Raw genomic sequence first — 24970 nt, forward strand, 5'->3', positions numbered from 1 at the left:
ATAAAACTAGTTCCAATAAATGGTTTTAAAAAATAAATAAAATGCCAAAGATTTCATTAAAAAAAAAAAAAGAATATACACTCTAGCAATAGGGGATCAATAACAACTCTATTGGTATCATTATCTCAAGGTGAAACAGGCCTTTAACCTGTCACAATTATTAGCTTGGCACTTATTTCCCGGTTGCTAAGCCTGTGGTAGGTTTCTTCTCTCTGATGCCCAGAGAACGGACATGTTAACCATCATATCAGACCATATCCTAAGGGATAAATGAGCAACGTTATAAACAATAAAAATAAATCATCTTGATACTGCCTAAAGATCTCTCTAAGGAGGTGTCCAACACAAGTACTGTACCTAGCACTCCAGAGTGTCAGGAAGCTACTACCAGACTCCCCTTATCTGGTGGAAGCAATGAATCCTTCTACTACACCACTCTATGTGTGCTGCTTCTGTGGCCAACTTTACAAAAAAACTCAGAAAAATAACCTTAAAAATAATGCAAATGCAAAAAACACAGAAATAATTACACCTAGGCCACAAGGAATTTAACACTCCACCTCCAATCCCAAGTACAAGGGTGTATAGAGCACGCTTGACGTATGTAACACCAATGAACATTTGAAAAGCATCATGCAAACAAAACCAGATATGTCCTTAATCAATGAAGACCACACTCAACCAGGAGTGTGGGAGTAACCAGATACATCGTTTACTATAGACCCTCACTAGAGGACTCAAGGACTATTAAGAGTAGGATTTGGGAGAGGCGGAGCAAGATGGCAGCCGAGTAACAGCTTCCTTGCATCTGGGCACCATGACTCTGGGGAGATAGGACTCCAGGCATCTCTGGCTGGTGGGATCTGCCTATCACCACCCGAGAGGATACAAGGAGTCAGCGAGAGACTTCTGGACCCCAAGAGGAGGACTAAAACAGCGGAAAACCGGCAAGAGATCGCGTGTGTTCAATCCGTCTAAACCTGCCCGCAACTGTAAGTTCAGTAGCAGTGAGACTGCAAACCACAAAGACCTTACCTGTGAACTGTTTTGGTGTCTTTGGACTTGGCAATCAGCTGAACTGCCTTGGGGAGAGCCTGAGCGGCAGTGCGGAGAACTTTGGCCTTTGTCTGGGGCCCCAGTCTGAGCCGCTGAGCCAGACGGAGCTAATAGTGTTTGCTCTGGGTCACAGGCAGCCATTGTGAGCAATCTGCCCCGGCAAGCTCCGCCCTCAGGGCCGCAGAGCTAGAATTGGGTGGGAGCTGGTAACCCAGCGACCAAGTAGCCTAAGGGCGGGGTCTGAGCCGCCTTGTAGCCCTAACCCTTGGGGGCAGAGGGAGACCAGTTTTGGCACACAGGGTAAGTGGATAGCCACCTCAGCAGTGATTCCAGCGACAAGCACTTCCCTGGGAAAGGCTTCTGCTCAGCAAGTGAACAAGTTCAAAGTGCCTTTTAAGTGGGCTGAAGAGAGATTTAGGGTGTCTACATGCTGGGGTTTGAGAAACTAGCAGCCTCCAGTCGTATCAGAACTGTGATTAACATCACATACCCCAGAAGACCACATATTGCCCAGACAATATTCAATGACATATACATACTGCTTTGTTTTTGGTTGTGTTTGTTTGTTTTTTTTTTTTGGTTTGGTTTTTTTTTTATTTTGATGGTGTTGATTGTTGTTTTGTTTTTTAAGTTAAACCTTTTCCATACAGATCCTTTTTCTTTCTCAATTTTTCTAGTTTAATTATAATTTTCCATTGCTGCCTATTTCAATAATTAGAACTTCATTTTTGTTACTGTTTCTACCACTATTATTTGGTTTTCCACCTAATTTTATCCTGTAAAGTTTTCTGTTTGCTTGTTTTGGTTTGATTTATAGCATTTTTGTCTTTCCTCTCTACTTGGTGGAGGTGGGGTACTGTGTCTGATCAGGTTAGCAAAGAGCTGCTAATCTCAAGGGAACCACCCAACTGGGCACCCCCAGAAGGTGGTTTTTTTAAGGTTGTATCAAAGTACCCTACTGTACACCTATATTGCTCTGTCTCCCTCTTTCTGTGCCTCTCTTCTTTTTGTCAATATTCCTTTTACCCACCCCCTCTCCTTTCTCTATTTTTCTTTTTTTTTTCTTATCACTCAGTCCTCCTTTCTTTCATCCCTTTTTTGCTCTTCAACCTTCTCACTCTTCTGGTCCTGTAACCATTAGTCCACAGACACGAGAACTTAAAGAGCAAGAGGAAGTGAAAGGAAAATTAGGGCAAGGAAACAGATAAAAGAAATCACTCATGAGGAAGAATCAGCAGAAAACTCCAGGCAACATGAAGAACCAGTCCAGAACAACCCCGCCAAGGGACCATGAGGTAGCTACTGCAGAGGATTCCACCTATACAGAAATGTTAGGAATGACAGAAAGGGAATTTAGAATACACATGTTGAAAACAATGAAAGAAATAATAGAAACAATGAAGGAAACTGCTAATAAAGTGGAAAACAACCAAAAGGAAATCCAATAACAGAATCAAATAAGAGATGAACGATATGAAGAATATAAAAAGGATATAGCAGAGCTGAAGGAACTGAAACAGTCAATTAGGAAACTTAAAGATGCAATGAAAAGTATCAGCAACAGGTTAGACCATGCAGAAGAAAGAATTTCAGAGGTAGAAGACAAAGTTTTTGAGATAACTCAGATAGTAAAAGAGGCAGAAAAGAAGAGAGAGAAAGCAGAACGTTCACTGTCAGAATTATGGAACTTTATGAAGCGTTCCAACATACAAGTTATAGGAATTCCAGAAGGGGAAGAAGAATGCCCTAGAGGAATGGAAGCCATACTAGAGAATATTATAAAAGAAAATTTCCCAAATATCACCAAAAATTCTGACACACTGCTTTCAGAGGGCTATCGGACCCCAGGTCGCCTCAACTCTAACCGAGCTTCTCCAAGACACATTGTGATGAACCTGTCCAAAGTCAAGACAAAAGAAAAGATTCTGCAAGCTGCCAGGAGTAAGCGCCAGTTGACCTACAGGGGCAAATCCATCAGAGTGACCGCAGACTTATCTAAAGAAACTTTCCAAGCAAGAAGACAATGGTCATCTACCTTTAATCTACTTAAACAGAACAATTTCCAGCCCAGAATTCTGTACCCTGCTAAGCTAAGCTTCAAAATTGACGGAGAAATCAAATCATTTATGGATACACAAACATTGAGGAAATTTGCCACAACAAGACCAGCTCTATAGGAAATACTTCAACCTGTTCTGCACACTGACCACCACAATGGATCGGCAGCAAAGTAAGAACTCAGAAATTAAAGGACAGAACCTAACCTCCACACTGATGCAAAAGATAAAACTAAGCAATGGACTCTCACAAAATAAGACGAATAGAATACTACCACACTTATCAATTATCTCAATAAATGTTAATGGCTTGAATTCCCCACTGAAGAGACATAGATTGGTTGACTGGATTAAAAAACACAAGCCATCCATTTGCTGTCTGCAAGAAACACACCTGGCTTCAAAAGACAAATTAAAGCTCCGAGTCAAGGGTTGGAAGACAATTTTTCAGGCAAATGGAAGTCAGAAGAAAAGAGGAGTTGCAATCTTATTTTCAGATACATGTGGATTTAAAGCAACTAAAGTCAAAAAAGACAAAGATGGTCACTTTATATTAGTCAAGGGAAAAATACAACAAGAAGACATTTCAATTCTAAATATATATGCACCCAATTTAAATGCTCCCAGATTCTTGAAACAGACCTTACTCAGTCTGAGCAATATGATATCTGATAATACCATCATAACAGGGGACTTTAACACTCCTCTTACAGAGCTGGACAGATCCTCTAAACAGAAATTAAACAAGGATATAAGAGATTTAAATGAGACCCTAGAACAACTGTGCTTGATAGACACACATAGAACACTCCATCCCAAAGATAAAGAATATACATTCTTCTCATCACCCCATGGAACATTCTCCAAAATTGATCATATCCTGGGACACAAAACAAATATCAACAGAATCAAAAGAATTGAAATTTTACCTTGTATCTTCTCAGACCATAAGGCACTAAAGGTGGAACTCAACTCTAACAAAAATGCTCGACCCCACCCAAAGGCATGGAAACTAAACAATCTTCTGTTGAATAACAGATGGGTGCAGGAAGAAATAAAACAGGAAATCACTAACTTCCTTGAGCATAACAACAATGAAGACACAAGCTACCAAAACCTCTGGGATACTGCAAAAGCAGTTTTGAGAGGAAAATTCATCGCTTTAGATGCCTACTTTCGAAAAACAGAAAGAGAGCACATCAACAATCTCACAAGAGATCTTATGGAATTTGAAAAAGAAGAACAGTCTAAGCCTAAACTCAGCAGAAGAAAAGAAATATGCAAAATCAAATCAGAGATCAATGAAATTGAAAAAGTATCATTCAGAAAATTAATGAAACAAGGAGTTGGTTTTTTGAAAAAATAAATAAAATAGATATACCATTGGCCAGACTAATGAGGAATAGAAAAGTAAAATCTCTAGTAACCTCAATCAGAAATGATAAAGGGGAAATAACAACTGATCCCACAGAGATACAAGAGATCATCTCTGAATACTACCAGAAACTCTATGCCCAGAAATTTGACAATGTGAAAGAAATGGATCAATATTTGGAATCACACCCTCTCCCTAGACTCAGCCAGGAAGAAATAGAGCTCCTGAACAGACCAATTTCAAGCCCTGAGATCAAAGAAACAATAAAAAATCTTCCAACCAAAAAATTCCCTGGTCCAGATGGCCTCACTCCAGAATTCTATCAAACCTTCAAGGAAGAGCTTATACCTGTACTGCAGAAATTATTCCAAAAATTGAGGAAGAAGGAATCTTCCCTGTCGGGGCTAATCCGGACATGCCCCAGGATGAGAGCCAGCATTGGCGATGAGAGGAAGTCACTCTGAACCTAACTGGTAAACAACCTTGAGGAAGTCCTCCTGATTGGCCTGTGTAGGTGCATGCTGCGCTCGTGCTGTATGCCTGCTCCCGCTTTGGACTGTAACATGTGCATTTCCCGAACACGTGTACTCTACTCTGATTGGCTTAGGAAAGGTATATAAGGCTGCACAACGGTTCCGTGCGGAGAGGTTCCTAGTTCCCATTCCCGTTCCTGTTCTGTCCTTTGAGCTTGCTGCATAAAAGTTACCTTTGACTCTTCGTTGGTGTCCTCGTCTCTGCTGGTTGGCGGCGCTGCGACACCGACACTTCCCCAACACATTCTATGAAGAAAACATCACCCTGATACCAAAACCAAGAAAAGACCCAAACAAAAAAGAGAATTTCAGACCAATCTCACTCATGAATATAGATGCAAAAATTCTCAACAAAATCCTAGCCAATAGATTACAGCTTATCATCAAAAAAGTCATTCATCATGATCAAGTAGGCTTCATCCCAGGGATGCAAGGCTGGTTTAACATACGCAAGTCCATAAACGTTATCCACCATATTAACAGAGGCAAAAATAAAGATCACATGATCCTCTCAATAGATGCAGAAAAAGCATTTGATAAAATCCAGCATCCTTTTCTAATTAGAACACTGAAGAGTATAGGCATAGGTGGCACATTTCTAAAACTGATTGAAGCTATCTATGACAAACCCACAGCCAATATTTTACTGAATGGAGTAAAACTCAAAGCTTTTCCTCTTAGAACTGGAACTAGACAAGGTTGTCCTCTGTCACCTTTACTGTTCAACGTAGTGCTGGAAGTTCTAGCCAATACAATTAGGCAAGATACGGAAATAAAGGGAATCCAAATGGGAGCAGAGGAGGTCAAACTCTCCCTCTTTGCTGACGACATGATCTTATACTTAGAGAACCCCAAAGACTCAACCACAAGACTCCTAGAAGTCATCAAAAAATACAGTAATGTTTCAGGATATAAAATCAATGTCCACAAGTCAGTAGCCTTTGTGTACACCAATAACAGTCAAGATGAGAAGCTAATTAAGGACACAACTCCCTTCACCATAGTTTCAAAGAAAATCAAATACCTAGGAATATACCTAACGAAGGAGGTGAAGGACCTCTATAAAGAAAACTATGAAATCCTCAGAAAGGAAATAGCAGAGGATATTGACAAATGGAAGAACATACCATGGTCATGGATGGGAAGAATCAACATTGTTAAAATGTCTATACTTCTCAAAGCAATCTACCTATTCAATGCCATTCCTATCAAAATACCAACATCGTACTTTCAAGATTTGGAAAAAATGATTCTGCGTTTTGTATGGAAGCGGAAAAAACCCCGTATAGCTAAGGCAGTTCTTAGTAACAGAAATAAAGCTGGGGGCATCAGCATACCAGATTTTAGTCTGTACTACAAAGCCATAGTGGTCAAGACAGCATGTTACTGGCACAAAAACAGAGCCATAGACACTTGGAATCGAATTGAAAACCAAGAAATGAAACTAACATCTTACAGCCACCTAATCTTCAATGAACCAAACAAGAACATACCTTGGGGGAAAGACTCCCTATTCAATAAATGGTGTTGGGAGAACTGGATGTCTACATGTAAAAGACTGAAACTGGACCCACACCTTTCCCCACTCACAAAAATTGATTCAAGATGGATAAAGGACTTAAATTTAAGGCATGAAACAATAAAAATCCTCCAAGAAAGCATAGGAAAAACACTGGAAGATATTGGCCTGGGGAAAGACTTCATGAAGAAGACTGCCATGGCAATTGCAACAACAACAAAAATAAACAAATGGGACTTCATTAAACTGAAAAGCTTCTGTACAGCTAAGGAGACAATAACCAAAGCAAATAGATAACCTACACAATGGGAAAGGATATTTGCATATTTTCAATCAGACAAAAGCTTGATAACTAGGATCTATAGAGAACTCAAATTAATCCACATGAAAAAAGCCAATAATCCCATATATCAATGGGCAAGAGACATGAACAGAACTTTCTCTAAAGACGACAGACGAATGGCTAACAAACACATGAAAAAATGTTCATCATCTCTATATATTAGAGAAATGCAAATCAAAACAACCCTGAGATATCATCTAACCCCAGTGAGAATGGCCCACATCATAAAATCTCAAAACTGCAGATGCTGGCGTGGATGTGGAGAGAAGGGAACACTTTTACACTGCTGGTGGGACTGCAAACTAGTACAACCTTTCTGGCAGGGAGTATGGAGAAACCTCAAAGCACTCAAGCTAGACCTCCCATTTGATCCCGCAATCCCATTACTGGGCATCTACCCAGAGGGAAAGAAATCCTTTTATCATAAGGACACTTGTACTAGACTGTTTATTTACAATCGCCAAAATGTGGAAACAGCCTAAATGCCCACCAACTCAGGAATGGATTAGTAAGCTGTGGTATATGTATACCATGGAATACTATTCAGCCATTAAAAAAAAATGGAGACTTTACATCCTTTGTATTAACCTGGATGGACGTGGAAGACATTATTCTTAGTAAAGCATCACAAGAATGGAGAAGCATGAATCCTATGTACTCAATTTTGATATGAGGACAATTAATGACAATTATGGTTATGGGGGGGGGAAACAGAAAGAGGGAAGGAGTGAGTGGGGTGGGGCCTTGGTGTGTGTCACACTTTATGGGGCAAGACATGATTGCAAGAGGGACTTTACCTAACAATTGCAATCAGTGTAACCTGGCTTATTGTACCCTCAATGAATCCCCAACAATAAAAATAAAATAAAATAAAATAAAGAGTAGGATTTGACTAGTTGAACACAGCCATCTCACAAGGCACAATGTTGCTATTACTCATGGTCAGCACCCAGCAACTGCTGCAAAAGGCTCTGTCCAACTCAAGGACTCTTCCTTGCAAGATGCTGACAATAGTCCAGATAAGCCTAGGACACACTCCTCTTCCACATTTCTCTCCACAGACTGGTTCATTAACCCTCTTTTTCTTGGTGTTAAATTTTATTCTGTTTGATGTGACAACTTTATATCATTTGTGAATTGATTATAGTACAATGTATGGTTTGCATTATTGTCTGACTTAAGGATTGGCTTCAGACTACTGCACACGAGGCTCTGATTTACCCAGTGAATAGGCAGTACTAAGGAGAACTATCTCCTTGGCGACTCCATGCAGTCTGAGGCCTTTATGAATGAATAAGCATCAATAAAAGGCTGACTTTGTAGACACAAATGTGTATGGACCTGGTTACGTATGACCTTGCACCGCTCACCACAGAGGGCAATCTCAGTTTCTAGCTGGTACAATTTGGTGAGCAGGCTCAATGACATTCTCTACAGCAGTGGTTCTCAACCTTCCTAATGCCGTGGCCCTTTAATACAGTTCCTGTGGGTCGCAACCCATAGGTTAAGAACAGCTGCTCTAGAGAATTTTGTGCCTAGAACAAATCACACTATTCCCTTTCTATTTTCTTCCCTAGTACTATCCATCCACCATGTAACATAGTAAAATTATACCAAAACCCAGGACCATATACACAATTGGTGAAGCCTGGTATAAAAGGAAAAGCCAGGATCTCTCTCACACGTTACTAAGAATTTGAAGAAAGCACCAGCAGAGTATAACAACCGTAAAAGTTACACACCTATCATCCTAGCCCTGCCAAATATATTCCTCAAGAAACACTAACATTTAGATGATAACTAAGGCAAAACATTTTCTTTTTTTGTAGAGACAGAGTCTCACTTTATGGCCCTCGGTAGAGTGCCATGGCATCACACAGCTCACAGCAACCTCCAACTCCTGGGCTTAAGTGATTCTCTTGCCTCAGCCTCCCGAGTAGCTGGGACTACAGGCGCCCACCACAACGCCCAGCTATTTTTTGGTTGCAGTTCAGCCGGGGTGGGGTTTGAACCGGGCACCCTGGATATATGGGGCCGGCACTTTACGGACTGAGCCACAGGCGCCGCCCAAGGCAAAACATTTTCAAAAGATATTTTAGCTATATGAATGGAAGACAAAATGAAATAATTGCAATAATAAAAATAATAGACAGCTCTCAAATTTGAAAATTCTGATAGAACAAATTCCCAATAAAAGCAAGTGAGATATTTCCTTGGGTCTTGAAGCCCCTCAAATTCCCTTAAAACAGTGGTTCTCAACCTTCCTAATGCTGCGGTCCTTTAATATAGTTCCTGTGGGTCGCGACCCACAGGTTGAGAACTGCTTCCTTAAAATCATCATATTCAGATAGGTAAATGGGTTCATAACATCAATATCTACTTTCTTCCCTCTGAATCTAGCTCACCTGTCTGTTGGCCTCCAGGTGCCATCCTGCCTCCATAGTTCTACAATACCAGTCTTCCTGCCCTGGTGCCATCCAAAGACAAAGAGCAATTCTCCAATAAACTTTAAGTTTTCCAAGGCTTATTCCTTCTTTATGCACAGGGACTTTGCAGTTTAAAAGAATTCCTGGCCTGAGGCCTTTCCTATAACACTACAAAACTGCTGGGCATCAGTGATTGACACCACCCTCCCCCAGCCTCTCCCTTTCCAGACTTAGACTGTTAGCTCCACCCACTTCATTGAAGGGAAAACCCTCTGGGTATACCCAGGGAGAGAGTCCACTTTTCGCACCTGTCATATTTTAAGTCAGCAGCAGCAGCAAATACACAAGCCAGAAGAGGAAATTATTTCCCTCTAGGGCTTCAGGGATTTTTTTAGCACCTTCTGGCTGAGCCACCTCCTCTCAGATCCCTTAGTTTTCTGAATTATGCAACAGCCTAATGAGAGCCCTTGGAAAGGATACCTGAAGCAATAAAAAAAAAAAAAAATCACAGTTCATAAAAATCATCTGACACAAGGGTTTACAATTTTTTATAGAAGAGTGAAGCTCTTTGGTCATAAGACAGTAAATGTGAAGATGAAAATCCAAAAGCAGAGAAAAACAGAGCTACTCGTAGTGAGAACACAGGGCAGGGTGTGTGTGTGTGAGTGACAAATCCTTGGCCCCCAGAATTCCTCCTACTAATGGAGCTTCTGTAGAATACCTATGGCTATGAAGAAAGCCACAGAATTATAGCTGAACTCCTTGACTTTATAGATAGTGAAACTGAGGCCAAGAAAAGCAAAGTGAGTTGTCCAATATTAGTGTCAGTCAGTAGTACTGATGGGACCCTTAAAACCCAGATCTCCACCTCCATTTCAGTATATTCCAGGGATGTCTTTCACCTGCCAAGTCAACTAGAGCTGACAAGGAAGGAAAAGGACACTTCTCTCCTCTACTATGCCCTTTACTTGAGCCACAACAGGATAGAACTTCAGGCCTTTTTAAGATTGTTGCAATCATTCAAATGCATCCTGAAATACAGTTTATCATGTTTTCTCTAATATCCAAAAAGAATATTTACGGAATAAGGAAAAAGAGACTGATACACAACTCTTTCTTACATACTTCACCCCAGAAAGCAACTTTGAATCATTTGGGGTAATTTTCGGAACAAACACTGTTGGATTTCACAGTCCCCCTCCCTTTTTCCAAATTATTTACACACTCTCTGGTCCTTTTTAACCCATGAGGAAAACTCGCTCCTACTGACAGTGCACAATTTGGCAAAGAAGACTCTAAATGAATGAACTATACAAGGGGTTGAAACCAAGTCTAATGAAGGAGCATGAAGACATTGTGATGTATCTGAGAATGACATAGACGTCTTGGAGAATATACCTAAAAGATTCCAAAGTGATGGGTGTTAACCTTTATAGAAAGTTAAACAGAAAACAGCGTACTGAGAATGAAGACTTTAGCACTAAACTAAAATGACTTCTCATTATTTGGGGAGAGGAACATAAAGAGCAGCAAAGACCTTAGCTTAGAAAGGAAATAATCTACATATAAAGCATGAGAATCAGGAACAGCCTGTTATTCCCCTATATTTCCATGAGAAAGTAATCTAGTGACTTTGAGGCATATTTCACCTATTCTGAGAATAACAAAAATAGAGACTTGACCACTGACCACGTCTACCTGCTCCAAGGCTAAATGATGTCCCCTCTTATATTTCCATATCCTTCTCTTTCCTAACATTCATCAAACCTATAATACCTGTCTTACCTGTCACACAAGAAACTCCATGGGGACAATAGCTATGTTTGTCTCATGTATCAGTGAATTTTTAGTACCTACCACCTAGCAGACCTTCAAGAAACATATGTAGAAATGGAGTGGGAAGGGAGGAGGGGGGAGGTTTGATAGAGGGAGGTTAAAGGCGGGACCACACCTATGGAGCATATTGCAAGGGTACAAGTCAAATCTGTCAAGTGTAGAACATAAATGTGTTAACACAATAATCAAGTAAATGAGGTGAAAGCTATGTTGATTGGTTTGATGTAACCATGTCAGATTGTATAAAAAAAATCAACACAATGTACCCCACACATGCATAAATATATTCATGATATATGTGTATTTGACTTAATAAAAAAAGAAGAAACATATACAGAATTGTCTTGGTCCTATCCTATACTTCAAAACATCCATGGTTTTAAGTATACTGATGGCAAGAAGGGAAAAATTAGTTCCCCATGTTCTTTATGGTCTGAAGACTTACCACAATTACAGTAGAACCTCCAAAGTGGAGCACCTCCCTACACTGCCACCTCCATAAACTGAACTAAATTTCATAGACCAGATATGCACCACATGTACATATCAGTACAGTAGGCCTGTCGGTGCCGCTGTGGCACCCTATCAGCAAGCTCAGGAAACAGCCAGTACATGGATTGAAAGTGCAAGCTTGCAAGAGGTGGGACTCCCAATAGGTGCAGGAGAGCCCCAAGTAACCTCCGCCATAGGCATTTATTGAAATGATATACAACAGGTGTGGGGGGCCCATGTACAAGGACTACATGCTTAATGATCACTGTGTGTTCTTTCCCCATGGGCTCCACTCCCACCTTGTTGCACCACAAATGTTCAAGGTCCAACACCTGCTTGTCAAGGAGCAATAAATGTGATCTTGTTAGAGCACTCAGTTACTTGAGGGTTTGTCTCCAGGCTGCAAAACATCTCCATGCTGGCCAGGAGATTGTCCTGCTCCCACAGTCTCCCTGAAGAACCAGTGACTACTCCTACAAGCATGGTGCTCAGTCTCCTACAGACCTCGTTCTGAACATTGCCACCTCTGTAAGTTGACCAGTTTGTCCCTTGGGTGGTTAGCATACAGAGATTCTACTGTAATGACTGCAAATCACTGTGGATTTCCTCATCTCCAGAGTCACTGTTTGCCACGTGAAGTACACGATTATATATAGAGTGCTTTCGAGGTAACATAGTATTATGTTGAATCTATTTTACCCAAATGGAGTTTTGTAAACAGGTGGCCAGCTCAATTCAGCCGGACCTATTCAGATGGACCTACTGGCCAAAAACTGAGACAAAGAATATACCTTTAACTCTATCTTCATTGTAACTGTCCCTCGAACCTTCCATGATTTCCATACCCTAATTTTGTCAGTCTGGAACTTGACCTAAATCCTATCCTCCTCACTGCCCAGCAAGAACTGTCATCCCCAAAACAGTACAAAGAAGAGAAATGGAGAGGGAAGAAAGAAAATAGGATTAAGAGTTTTGCTATAAAAACATGTATTAAATGTGCTAATGTCCAGGTTGGCATGCTTATTAATTGGGGTGACTGAATTTATGGTTCACATCATTGGGGAAAGGAAGACGCCACAGCATGTATTATGGAGTGTATAGAAGAAAAAAAATAAACATTTACACTCAATACCTCTGTTCCATCTAAAAACTTAACCCCATATATTTAATTATTTAATTCACTGTTTATTATATACTAAGCCAGTTAGCCTTATAATTTAGGAAATTATAAAAAATGGCCAAATAAAGTTTCTCAATCTTATTTCTAATCCTGAGTACATGAATTCTTTACAGTAGAGGGGAAAAAAACCCAATTCTATAGTGTTTAGTATAAACATCTAGAATTTTTGGTTAAGGGTTTAGCCACTCAAGAGGATGCCAAAATATGACTTATAAACATAATGTTGCAGTATATGAGACATGTATTTCCAAGAACTTATCCATCCAAATGTGTATTTTCGTGCCTTTACAAAGGCTTCTCTAACTTGGTTGTCTGCCTTTCCTCTGGATTTCCACAGCACCCATGTTTCTTCTATCAGAGAACTTATCACGCTGTGTTAATCTACTTAACTAGACTATAACATCCTTGAGGATAGAGAAAAGTCTATCTGAGCTCTGAAACCTCTCAGCTGTGCACAGAATAAATAATTAAAATGACCTTTCAATGTCATAGCCAAGGAAGGCAAGGGCATATTCCTACAATGGTTGGAGTTGTTGAAGACTTTAAAAAAAAAACTTTTCTTTTGCAAATGCCTCGAGAACCCCTTTAGGAGCCACCTAAGAAGACCAGATGCATCCCTTATAGTCACAACTAATACATGATCCAGGAAATACAAATTGCTGAAGACCAGATCAAACAATAGTCCAAACTTAAAATGAATCTTCTTCTGATTCAAAAGAATCTTGCTGAGCCTTGGGACTAATCTTTTTGAACAGAATTTGGCAAGCACATATTGCAAGCTGACAGCTCTTTCTAAATAAAATGCTAATTTAATTGGAGAACTAAATTTTGTAAGTGGGACAAAAGAAAAACTTGGCATCTTCCTAATGGTATGTTTGTAGATCTATCAGCTGATGAATGCACGAAGAGACTTGATGATGTGGAAAACACCTGTCTTTGGCTCAGCTACCATATAACCTACTATATAGGTAATATCCTTTAAATGATCAGGGCTTATCATGTACCCCAAAGTTCTACTCTTGTGAGAAATAATATATCACTCTCAATGAAATAACAACATCATTGTATGGGTAATCCTTCTTTAAATTAAATGTACTCTTTGGAAGAAAATATATAAGGTTGTGTTCTTTGATTTTACATGCGATTTCATCCTGGAGGGCTCTCCCTTTTAATTATAAAGTTATTTATAAGGATTGACCAAGAAACCTGTAGATGCTTAAGGAATGCTGTTTTGACTACCTTCAAGTTTTTCATGTAAAGCTTCTGAATAACAAAAACCATACATATTTTCCAAATGCCAATTTTATTTTATAAAGTGAGTCACTATGGAGCAAAGAAATATTTTTCAGAGTCATTTACTTTTTCCTCTAAAGCATTTTATTCTTCATTTTTATTTCAAAACATTAAGGAGGTACGATGTTGATGTCACTGTAAAAATATTAAGGGTATAATGAATTTCATTAAAATACATTTTACAATTAGGATATTTTATACTGAAAAACCCTAGTCAATTTATATCCCACCAGGGGTTTTCCATCAGAGCTGGAAAACTCATACATTTTTCAACATTTATACATAAAGACCTCATTTAGCATTGGTTGTATGGCATATATTTTTGATAATATGGGTAATACAGACAACTCAGTAATGTGGCTGATTGGAATGGGTTGTGTATCTACCCAGCTGCATTAGTCATGCATGAATACAGACTCATAGTTTACTCAAAGCTCAATACCAAATAATGCTTTTAAAAAATATTTGTATGGGGCGGCGCCTGTGGCTCAGTTGGTAAGGCGCCGGCCCCATATACCGAGGGGACAGGTTCAAACCCTGCCCCGGCCAAACTGCAACCAAAAAAAAAATAGCCAGGCATTGTGGCAGGCACCTGTAGTCCCAGCTACTCGGGAGGCTGAGGCAAGAGAATCGCTTAAGCCCAGGAGTTGGAGGTTGCTGTGAGCTGTGTGAGGCCACGGCACTCTACCGAGGGCCATAAAGTGAGACTCTTGTCTCTACAAAAAAAAAAAAAAATTTGTATGTAGTATACCCAGCACAGTCTCACACATAGTTTGGATTAGTAGTAACCATTTATTGAGTGCTTAGTATAGCGAGCAACACACACTTTTCCTATTGAATCCTATTACCTAGAAAAATAGCTTTTAAGAACCCAAATGCACAGCTAAAGACACTAAGACAGTCAGTGGTTGAGAAATTCACTCAAAGTCTGACAATAAATTGTGGTATGGGAAAACAAACTAGTTCTATTTAATTTCAAAGCTTATGCTCTCAAACATGGTAGATTACTCAGAGTAAATGTTTGTTGAATGCTTGTCCTTAAACTGAACATCAAAAAATTGAAGCTATGTGGTCAAATGGGTCTTATTTACAATTTTCCAATAGCAGTCAAATATTTTCTACGTCCACTCTGCTTAGATAACTTCACCTCAGAAGGTTTTATATAAACAACACTATGTAAACTTTGAATGGGTTGTTCTTTGATTTTACAAAAGAACAAAAAAAGAATCGCAAAACTATTTGGTTTGGCTCTTTTCTCACCTACATATTTCCCTACTGGTAATGAGGTTTAATCACACAGATCATGCCATTTTCTTTTCACAAACAGGGATCTCCAGAAACTCAGATCTGGAATGGCAGCAAATGCTACATAATTATATCTTGTTCTTTATAGATTAGTTCAAAGTATTAAATCAGCATCAATCTTATTATAAAGACATATTTATGCATCTTTAAACAGAATAATAGGACTCCTCCTATGATCTTAAAAAAAAATAAAGGACTTACCCATTTGATACCAAAAGTTAAGAAAAAAAAAGGAATGCAAGCTGTATGACGTGCTCTATATAGATGAACCACCATTCACTCATGACTAATAGTAAATTAAATAAAGGAATGATGTATTAAAAATCAATAATACAATAGGGCTATAATCGATAAATTTCCTAACTGGCCTTTCCTCCAATTTTCTTTTCTGAACATTAGCAATTTTCATCATAAATATATAGTACCCATATATTCTATGCATTTCACTTGGGGAGCAAGTAAAAGGTGTACATGAAGTTGTTAAAGCTTACTCGTACCCTTGGGCGGCGCCTGTGGCTCAAGGAGTAGGGCGCCAGTCCCATATGCCAGAGGTGGTGGGTTCAAACCCAGCCCCGGCCAAAAGAAAAAAAAAAAAAAAAAATCTTACTCGTACCCATTTATAAAAACACACAATCCCCTAAGACTCTTATTTTCAAGGAGTCACTGAGCCCTGTATACCTTACACTAGATTCCAATTAGCAGCAGATAATGTGCTGATTGCTAAACATGTTAGGCAAGGTACTGGATTTGATTAAACATTTATCCTCGTTTAGAGTCAATATTACGTATCTTATGAAATCTTTACAACAATGTAGGTCTCAGTAGGATAATGAGATTCTCCATGGAGCAGACTTTACCTTTTTAATATTAAAGGCATTGGGGAAGGTACATACTCTCAAACCAACAGAAAATTATGTTAAACAGGAATAATCATTACATTTGCTAAGTTACCATGTTTTTCCACAACATCTATTTTCTCGTTTTCTTTTCCTACTAATATTCACCCTTCATTATTGAGTAACCTCAATTAACTTATTGCATATCCAAGGAAACCGATGTTTATTTAGTACCACCTGATATGCCATTTATGTGTACATAAAATGCAATGGTCCAACCAACCACTCTTTATAGCCAGGAGAGGCAGATGATAGAAGGATAGGAGGCAGACACCTAAGATTTCTCCCAGCCACTAGAGACCTAAGATTACTTCTCATACTATTTATCTAATCCTCACAACCATGTAAAGTAGGTCTCATCACCATTTTACAGATAACAGAAATAAAGATCGGTGATGCTGACTTCTCTAAAGACTTAGAGCTAGTTAGTGGCTAAAGTAGAATTTAATACAAGTCTTTTATGACTCTAAAAACTGTCCAACACACATTAAAGTTTTCTTCTCTAAGACAGGTACAGAAGAAAAATATTTCTCTGAATTCTTTGATTTTAAAAAACCCCAAAGGCAAAGAAATTAAATAATTAGCCTGAGATCATACAATAAATTAATGAAATAGCTAGAAATAAGGCCAAGGAAAAGGAATCCTAAACCACTGTTTCCCACTAGACATCATGTAACTTACAGAGAATATGTGCCAGTTCTGAGAAGACAGCACTATTCTCATAAATTAAATGTAAAATTCAGAATAATGAGACCCTGCAGTTGACAACTTAAATATAAGAGTCATTTAAGTCCTAAATTCTGAAATTAAAGTTCTCACGGCAAGATTAATTAGTGCAAATTATAGACATATATTATTTTCCTCACTTTACTAGGCAGTAAACTACTCTCAGAGACAAATTAATACCGATAAGAGAACAAAGTGATAAAAAAAATTTAAAACACACAACGTGAAATATGAGTGATAATTAAATGTTAATCCAACTTTCACACTAAATATTCTTGATTTTACTCTTTAAGCTGCATAGAGGAGAAACACAGAAAAGAAAGAAGAATAAAATCTAAAAATCAAAGTCCTTGCTTCCTTTCTAGTAGAAAATCTAAAAATTCAAAATATTTTCAATAGGCGATAAAGAATATTATTTGGCACTTAATTTAACATGGAGACCACATGTGCTTAAAGAACAGGTGTTTGGTGATAGTCATAAATTGTACATGCTGGTCTAGTCAGAAAATACCAAATGTTTTGTTCATTTGTTTTGGTAAATCCATATCAGCTATTTCTTTTTTCTTTCTTTCTTTCTTTTTTTTTTTTTTGGACACAGTCTCACTCCATGGCCCTGGCAGAGAGCTCTGAAATCATAGCTCACAGCAACCTGAAACTCCTGGGCTCAAGTGATCCTCACGCCTTAGTCTAACTATAGGAGCCTACCATAATGCCTTGCTACTTTTTCTATTTTTTTTTTTTTTTTTTGTAGAGACAGAGTCTCACTTTATGGCCCTTGGTAGAGTGCCGTGGACTCACACAGCTCACAGCAACCTCCAACTCCTGGGCTTAAGCGATTCTCTTGCCTCAGCCTCCCGAGTAGCTGGGACTACAGGCGCCCGCCACAACGCCCGGCTATTTTCTTTGGTTGCAGTTTGGCCGGGGCCGTGTTTGAACCCGCCACCCTCAGTATATGGGGCCGGTGCCCTACGGACTGAGCCACAGGCGCCGCCCTACTTTTTCTATTTTTAGTGGAAACTAGGTCTCCGTCTTGCTCGGGCTGATCCCTAACTACTGAGCACAAGCAATCTACCCACCTGCATCTCCCAGAGTGCTAAGATTATAGACCTGAGTCACATCGGCTATTTGTACAAATGAAAAAACATTTGGGGGACCATTAAAAATAATACAGACTATTTGCCAACATATTATTTGTTGAAAAAAAGAAATATTTATTGAGCACTAATCATATACTATGTGCTGTTCATAACTTCAAGCACTATGGCTACATAAGTGAACAAGACAGACAACAATCTCTGTCCTCAGGAGATTGACATTCCAATAGGAGAGATGTTAAGTATTAACAAGGTAAGTGGGCAAATTTTATAGCATGCTAATATCATGGAAACAATGGAATAGGCAGAGATTAGTGATGCTAAACAGCTGCAATTTTAAGTGGTATGGTTGGTGTGACTGTCACTAAGAGGTAAAGCAACAAATAAAGACTTGAATGGAATAGTATGGGACGGGGAGTTGTCAAGCTTATGGATATCAGGAGGAGAACATTGCAGGTAGAGGAAACAGTTGAAAAGCCATAATGGAATCAGAAAGCCTGAAGTACAAGAAAAGAACAATCAAGGTGACTCAAGGATTTTAAAAGGAAAGATGCATTAGTCATAAACTCAGAAGTAAAGACTGGATGGATCAGGATTTTTTTTTTTTATAATGAGTTTAGTGTGGAACATGGTGTGAGGTATCTATCAGACATCCAAATGGAGATAATGAGAAGGCAAGTTAGCCATCCAAGTCTGGAGTTCTGGGAAGAAGTCTGGTCTGGAGAGACAAACTAGGGAGTGATCGACCTAAAGGTATTTAAGGCCATAAAATTTGATAAGATCAGGAAAGGAATCAGAGTAGACAGAGGTGAGAATGAGTCTAAGAACTGAGCTTTGGGGTACTTCATTGTTAAAAGAGATTTACGGAAACAAGAGGAACCAGCAGAGGACACTAAGATTAAAGGTCTAGTGAGACCATAACCAGAATATACAAACTGCCAAATAAGAAATCAGTCTGTCTTTCTTTAACATACACAACAAAATCTAGAGGCCTAAATTCTCCCAGTGAAGCCAGAAAAGCAGCGTACAAGATGGAGTCTGAAAAGGTAAGCTGACCTGCTCTGCTGAGTTCACGTTCCTCCCCACACACCCTTCCCATGTGATTACCTAGTTAAGGTTTTTGCTATGATTGTGAAGATTTTTGTCTCAGGAGACTCTGAGAAGGTAGTCATACACAGACAACAGGTGTTGTGATATAGGTAAAGGTTACTTTGATGAAATGATGTTTTCTTTTCTTTACTTTGCATCTTTTGGGGGGGGCAGGGCTGGGTTTAAACCCGCCACCTCTGGTATATGGGGCCAGTGCCCTACTCCTTGAGCCACAGGTGCTGCCCAATATGGTGTTTTCTTTAATAATTCACTTACATTATTTTGTTAAAGTGAAAATTGCCTTTCTGTTGTTTAAACATTTGGCACTGTTGGAATGGAGACTACTTTGATGTTACCTCCTATCAGATAAAGTTAAAATTGTCTAAGTTGGTTTCCTTGTATTTTACCATAAAAATTATTAGAATCCTGACTGAGGCAGAACAGGAGAGGCTACTCTCGCTGTTCTCCAGAATCACTGGCATTCTGAAAATAAAGCCTGTTCGGACCTGAACCCCATCTCTACCTATTGACTGGACAGTGACAGGTGTTGTAGTGTCTTTGTCTGGTAACACCAGTGCCTTCTATTGAATTGTTTTAAAATAAATGGATTACATTACTGCCACAAATCTATTTATTTATTTTTATTAAATCATAGCTGTGTACATTAATGTAATCATGGGGTACAATGTGCTGATTTTATATACAATTTGAAATATTTTCATCAAACTGGTTAACATAGCCTTCCTGGCATTTTATTAGTTATTGTGTTAAGACATTTATATTCTACATTTAATAAGTTTCACATGTACCCTTGTAAGATGCACCGTAGGTGTGGTCCCACCAATTACTCTCCCTCCACCCATCCTCCCTCCTCCCTCTTCCCTTTCCTCATATTCTTGGGCTATAATTGGGTTATAGCTTTCATATGAAAGCTATAAATTGGTTTCATAGTAGGACTGAGTACATTGGATACTTTTACTTCCATTCTTCAGATGCTTTGCTAAGAAGAATATGTTCCAGCTCCATCCATGTAAACTAGAATAACATATTTGGATTACTTGACATTTGTACTAGACGTTTTTGAAAGTATGCTGGTAATTTAATTTTAAATGCCTTTACCTATTACTCTAAACCACACCACTTAAAAATATGTATATGTGCACATGAACAAATATCCATATAGTCTGTAATTATATATATCAATTTTGAGGTGTATAATATTGCAATTGTTGATTTAAACTAAAAATCATAAAATAGTGAGCAGTTTTAACAGAATAACCATCTTTATAAAAATTTGAAGAGAAGTACTTTCTTACAACTTTATTAAGATATATTTAACATAGCATAAAATGCATACATTTAAAATGTGCATTTCAATGGCTGTTCTGGTATATTCACTGATATTTGCACAGCAAATTCTTCAAAATTCTTAGCAGTGAAAAGAGATATCCCTTACACTTTTAACAGTCATCCACCTATCTTCTTAACTCCTCAGCCCTAAACAATATTTATCTATTTTCTATCTCTATAAATTTGTCTATTGTGGACATTTTATATGAATGAAATCAGACAATATATGATCTTGGATGACTAGCTTCTCTTAGCAAGTTTTCAGCCCTCATTCATGTATTAGGATGTATCAGAACTTCATTCATCTTTATGGCCCAATAATATTAAATTGCCTGGTTATAACACAAATCTTTATCCATTCATCTATTGATAGATACATGGGCAATTTCCTCCTTTTGGTTAGTGTGATTACTGTGGCCATAAACATTCCCAAAGAAGTTTTGGTTTGAAAACCTATTTTCTTTTCTTTTTTTTTTTTATTAAATCATAGCTGTATACATTAATGCAATCATGGGGTAAAATGTGCTGGTTTTATATACAATTTGAAATATTTTCATCAAACTGGTTAACATAGCCTTCATGGCATTTTCTTATTTATTGTGTTCAGACATTTATATTCTACATTTAGTAAGTTTCACCTGTACCTTTCTAAGATGCACCGTAGGTGTAGTCTCACCAAAAACCTATTTTTAATTATTTTCAGCATACATTTCAATTTTACATTTCAAACAAAAATATTTCTGTATTTTAAAAACCATAAGCATTAGTTTTGCCTTTCTTATAAGAAAAAGCATTGGGCACAGATCCAGTGATTAGGGTTAATACTAACTATACAAAAATAGTTGCTTAAAATAAAAAAAGGTCTCTATTTAAAAAAAAAAAAAAGAGTAGGCTTCCCAACCAAAGGATTTCTTAAATCCCTTGAAATGATAACATCCAAGACAGAACTCAGTGTTTTAGAACCCTTTCCTATGGTGTAATGCACAGGAGTAATATTTCAATGAAACACATACTGCAAATATTGACATAAAGTAATGAGTAAAATTTAATGGAAATCAAACAGGGGGTGGAAGGGAGGAAGGGTTTGGTAAAAATCTAAGGGGTAAAGTTAACACTACCTGGGTGACAGGCACACTTACACCCATGACTCAAGCATTATAAAAGTGATTGATAATAGCACAAAAATATTCATACTCCCATAATACATTGAAATAAATAAATAGTTCTTAATGATCACTTATCAATTATTTTTTAAATAAGTAAATACTACTTTCAAATGTCACCACTTTCCCCTTTTCCTTGGTCACTTTTTAGAAAGGAATCAACATTCAGATGGTCAGATCACACAAATCAACCAACAGCTCCCATGCCTCCAATTAAACATCATGACTGGCCTTCTACCTTGCACTTAATCAAAAGTATGGATAACATTTTTTCTTGTGTACTTTAGCGAATTCAATATTAGCACTTAATTAACCTGCTCACTAAATGAGAGCAGAAAACAGAAGGGAAAGAAGGGATAGTAATTCATTATATAAATGTAGTATTAGAATCATTTCAGTGAATCAAAGTCATTTTATCAGCAATTCAACAAACCTCTTGCATTCATAACGTAAGTTATTTACACATTGCATTTGAGACATAAGCAAAATAATTTTCCATAGGCATACTGTGAACAGGTATCTTGGAGAAAACTCTAACGTGTATTAGAAAAATCTCAAATTTCAATATTGTGTCCTGATTATCAGAGAAGAAAAAATAAAGCAATGATCAAATAATAACACCAAACTGATAACTGGATAAGAATTCTAATAAAGCAATAGTGCCTTTGCTAACAACAGTTATCCATAATTATAAACAAATTTCAATATTCAGAAACTTATATGAAAGTTGTATCATAAGAGAAAGTTCTAAACAAGTGATTTCTGTCCAAAATAAATACGTTTATATCCAATTGATGCAGATGACTGTTTATCTAAACCCGATTGTAATGTTTCAATAATACTAGCTTAATCCTTTTCAAGCTTTCTGTTTAATCAAAACCTGAAGCCACTCTTCTGAATCCAGATATTACAAAGCATATAATATAAAGTTCTCTGGTCAACCAAATGGAAATCACCAACTGAATACATCAGGTGGCTGCCTACAGTTTAGGATTTACTATCTTATGTACTTCATGCTTGGGCGCTACATTCATTTTAAACTAAAATTAACGTATATACAGCTAAATGTGAAGACGCCCAAGTCACCTCAGTAACATAAAAAGGCTTACTTTTGTGCAAAATATATAAATGCACTAATGATTGACAACATTGACACACTGCAAAAGAGCATAGAGAAAGAAAGGGCCGGAGCAGTGTGTTCACAAAGCCTGTGTTGGCAATTTCTAGCGAGACCTTGATGAGTACTATAATTTACTATGAATGAAACAAACAGGTGTTCACCAAAGATTCATAGCGCTGCTAGGAGGCAATTACCTCGTCATATACTACATTTCCCACATGTTCCTTTAATCCAGGTGTGGCCGAGTAACCAGTTTTTGCAAATAGAATAAGAACAGAAGTGATGAGTATCACTTCCAGATGGGAGATTTTAGTAGGAAGTTGTGTCTTCTCCACTCTCCCCTTTTCCAATCTCAGGCCGGATGCAGAAGATTTTGAAAACCCACTGAGAAGCTCACAGCATAGAGGAAATTCGGGTTTCCTTTTGGAGAGAAGCTACCCACTTATTTGCCAACACCTAAAAAGGATCATTATGTTAATAACAAGTGATTTAGTGTTGAGTCCCTGAAATTTTGGGATTTGTTACAGCAGCTATTACCAACCTAATTAAGACATTTCTCACCACAGCAATCGTTCCTCTCAATTAAAGATCTATACAGACATTGCCCAGACATGTAAGCAAATTCAGCAAGCTAATAATTTGGTGCGTCTTTCAATCAAATTTCTCCCAAGTATTTGTTCAATATCTATGGAGAGGGCAGACTGAAAACGAGGTGGAGATGGAAGCTGAACAAGAAGAAAAGAAGGGTCACCAGAGAACGAACCCAGTTTCTCTACCTGCTGCTCTAAGCACAATAACTGTATTTATAAACTCATCCACAGTACTCACCTGTTCTACTTTCCTATAGAAGAGTCTGGCAGATGCAATTTTCTCCATCTGCTTATATCCCCAGTGATATTTTAGTACCTGTGAAATGTTTTCGCACATACAGATTGGAAGTCAGGACAGCTGTCCAGCTGACAGGCCCCTAAAACTGGCTCTGAATCTATACCTTGCATTCTAAAATGAGATCTATAGCAAGATTTCTGAAACACTTTTGACCCTGACCTTTAAGACAAGATACTTTTCAGCTTGGTCCCAGTACATGCCTATGTTTGTTTCATGAAGAAGACATTGACTTACTATATTTGGTATACTGTGTTAGATTCTATTTTCTGTCATTTTAAAAGTGCGGGTTCTAACCCACTAAATTGATTTCACCACTCACTAATAGGTTCTCAACTAAAGCTGGAAAAATAATATTGGATGGACACAACTGGATGGGATTTAGCTTTATCTTTTGGAGTGGCAGAAGGGAAATAAATTTGACAGGGAATGAAATGAAAGAAAAGTATGGGAAAATGGTGAAAGGGGGTGGAGGAGAGAAAAAAATAACAGCATTTGTGAAAAAGGAGAAAATAAAAGTAAATAATCAATGAATGTATAACACACCATTAGCTATGTTCACTATAGAACATGGTTTCCCTGGACAAGTTTAGGCTCCATTTGTAGAAACCACAGAGGTTGAAGAAGTCCAACTGCAGAAGAACAGAAGCACACTGCCCCAGTAAGAACAATGCCAGATGTGTTAGCTCTGAAAATATGCACGGAAGATGTTGAAAAAACTTGAGGAAAGGGAGCCAAGGACACCCTAATTGAGAATTTTATGCCCTGTCACAATAGTTACATACACATTCACAAAATTTCGAAGAACTGAGATCTTGTAAGATCATGTTGAATTTCAGCCTTGGAAAGTGTCCAGTCCATTCTGTGCCTGCTAAAAAAGAACGGAACAAATGAAAACAACATTTTGGCTCCGTGAATATGGCACACTGTTAAAGTGAAAATGATTGCTGAAGAGTATATTTATGGACTAAAGCAGATGATATGTTAATTTTCACATGTTAGAAGGAAAGCCTTGGCTAGAAGTCACAAATTCTCTCAAGAGGAACATTTACACGTAGTAGGCTGTTCTATGAAGGTTTCTTCCAATTATCTAGCTGCCATTAAAATTATGGTCTCTGGTTTCAATGATCAGAAACATTATAAATTTGACACTCTATAACAAAGTTTTCTTTTTGAGTTTATTATGCAAATACCATTAGATTATATAGGGCAGAAGTCACCAACCTTTTTGG

The sequence above is a fragment of the Nycticebus coucang genome, chromosome X, assembly GCF_027406575.1.
Source record: "Nycticebus coucang isolate mNycCou1 chromosome X, mNycCou1.pri, whole genome shotgun sequence".
Classification (NCBI taxonomy): Eukaryota; Metazoa; Chordata; class Mammalia; order Primates; family Lorisidae; genus Nycticebus; species Nycticebus coucang.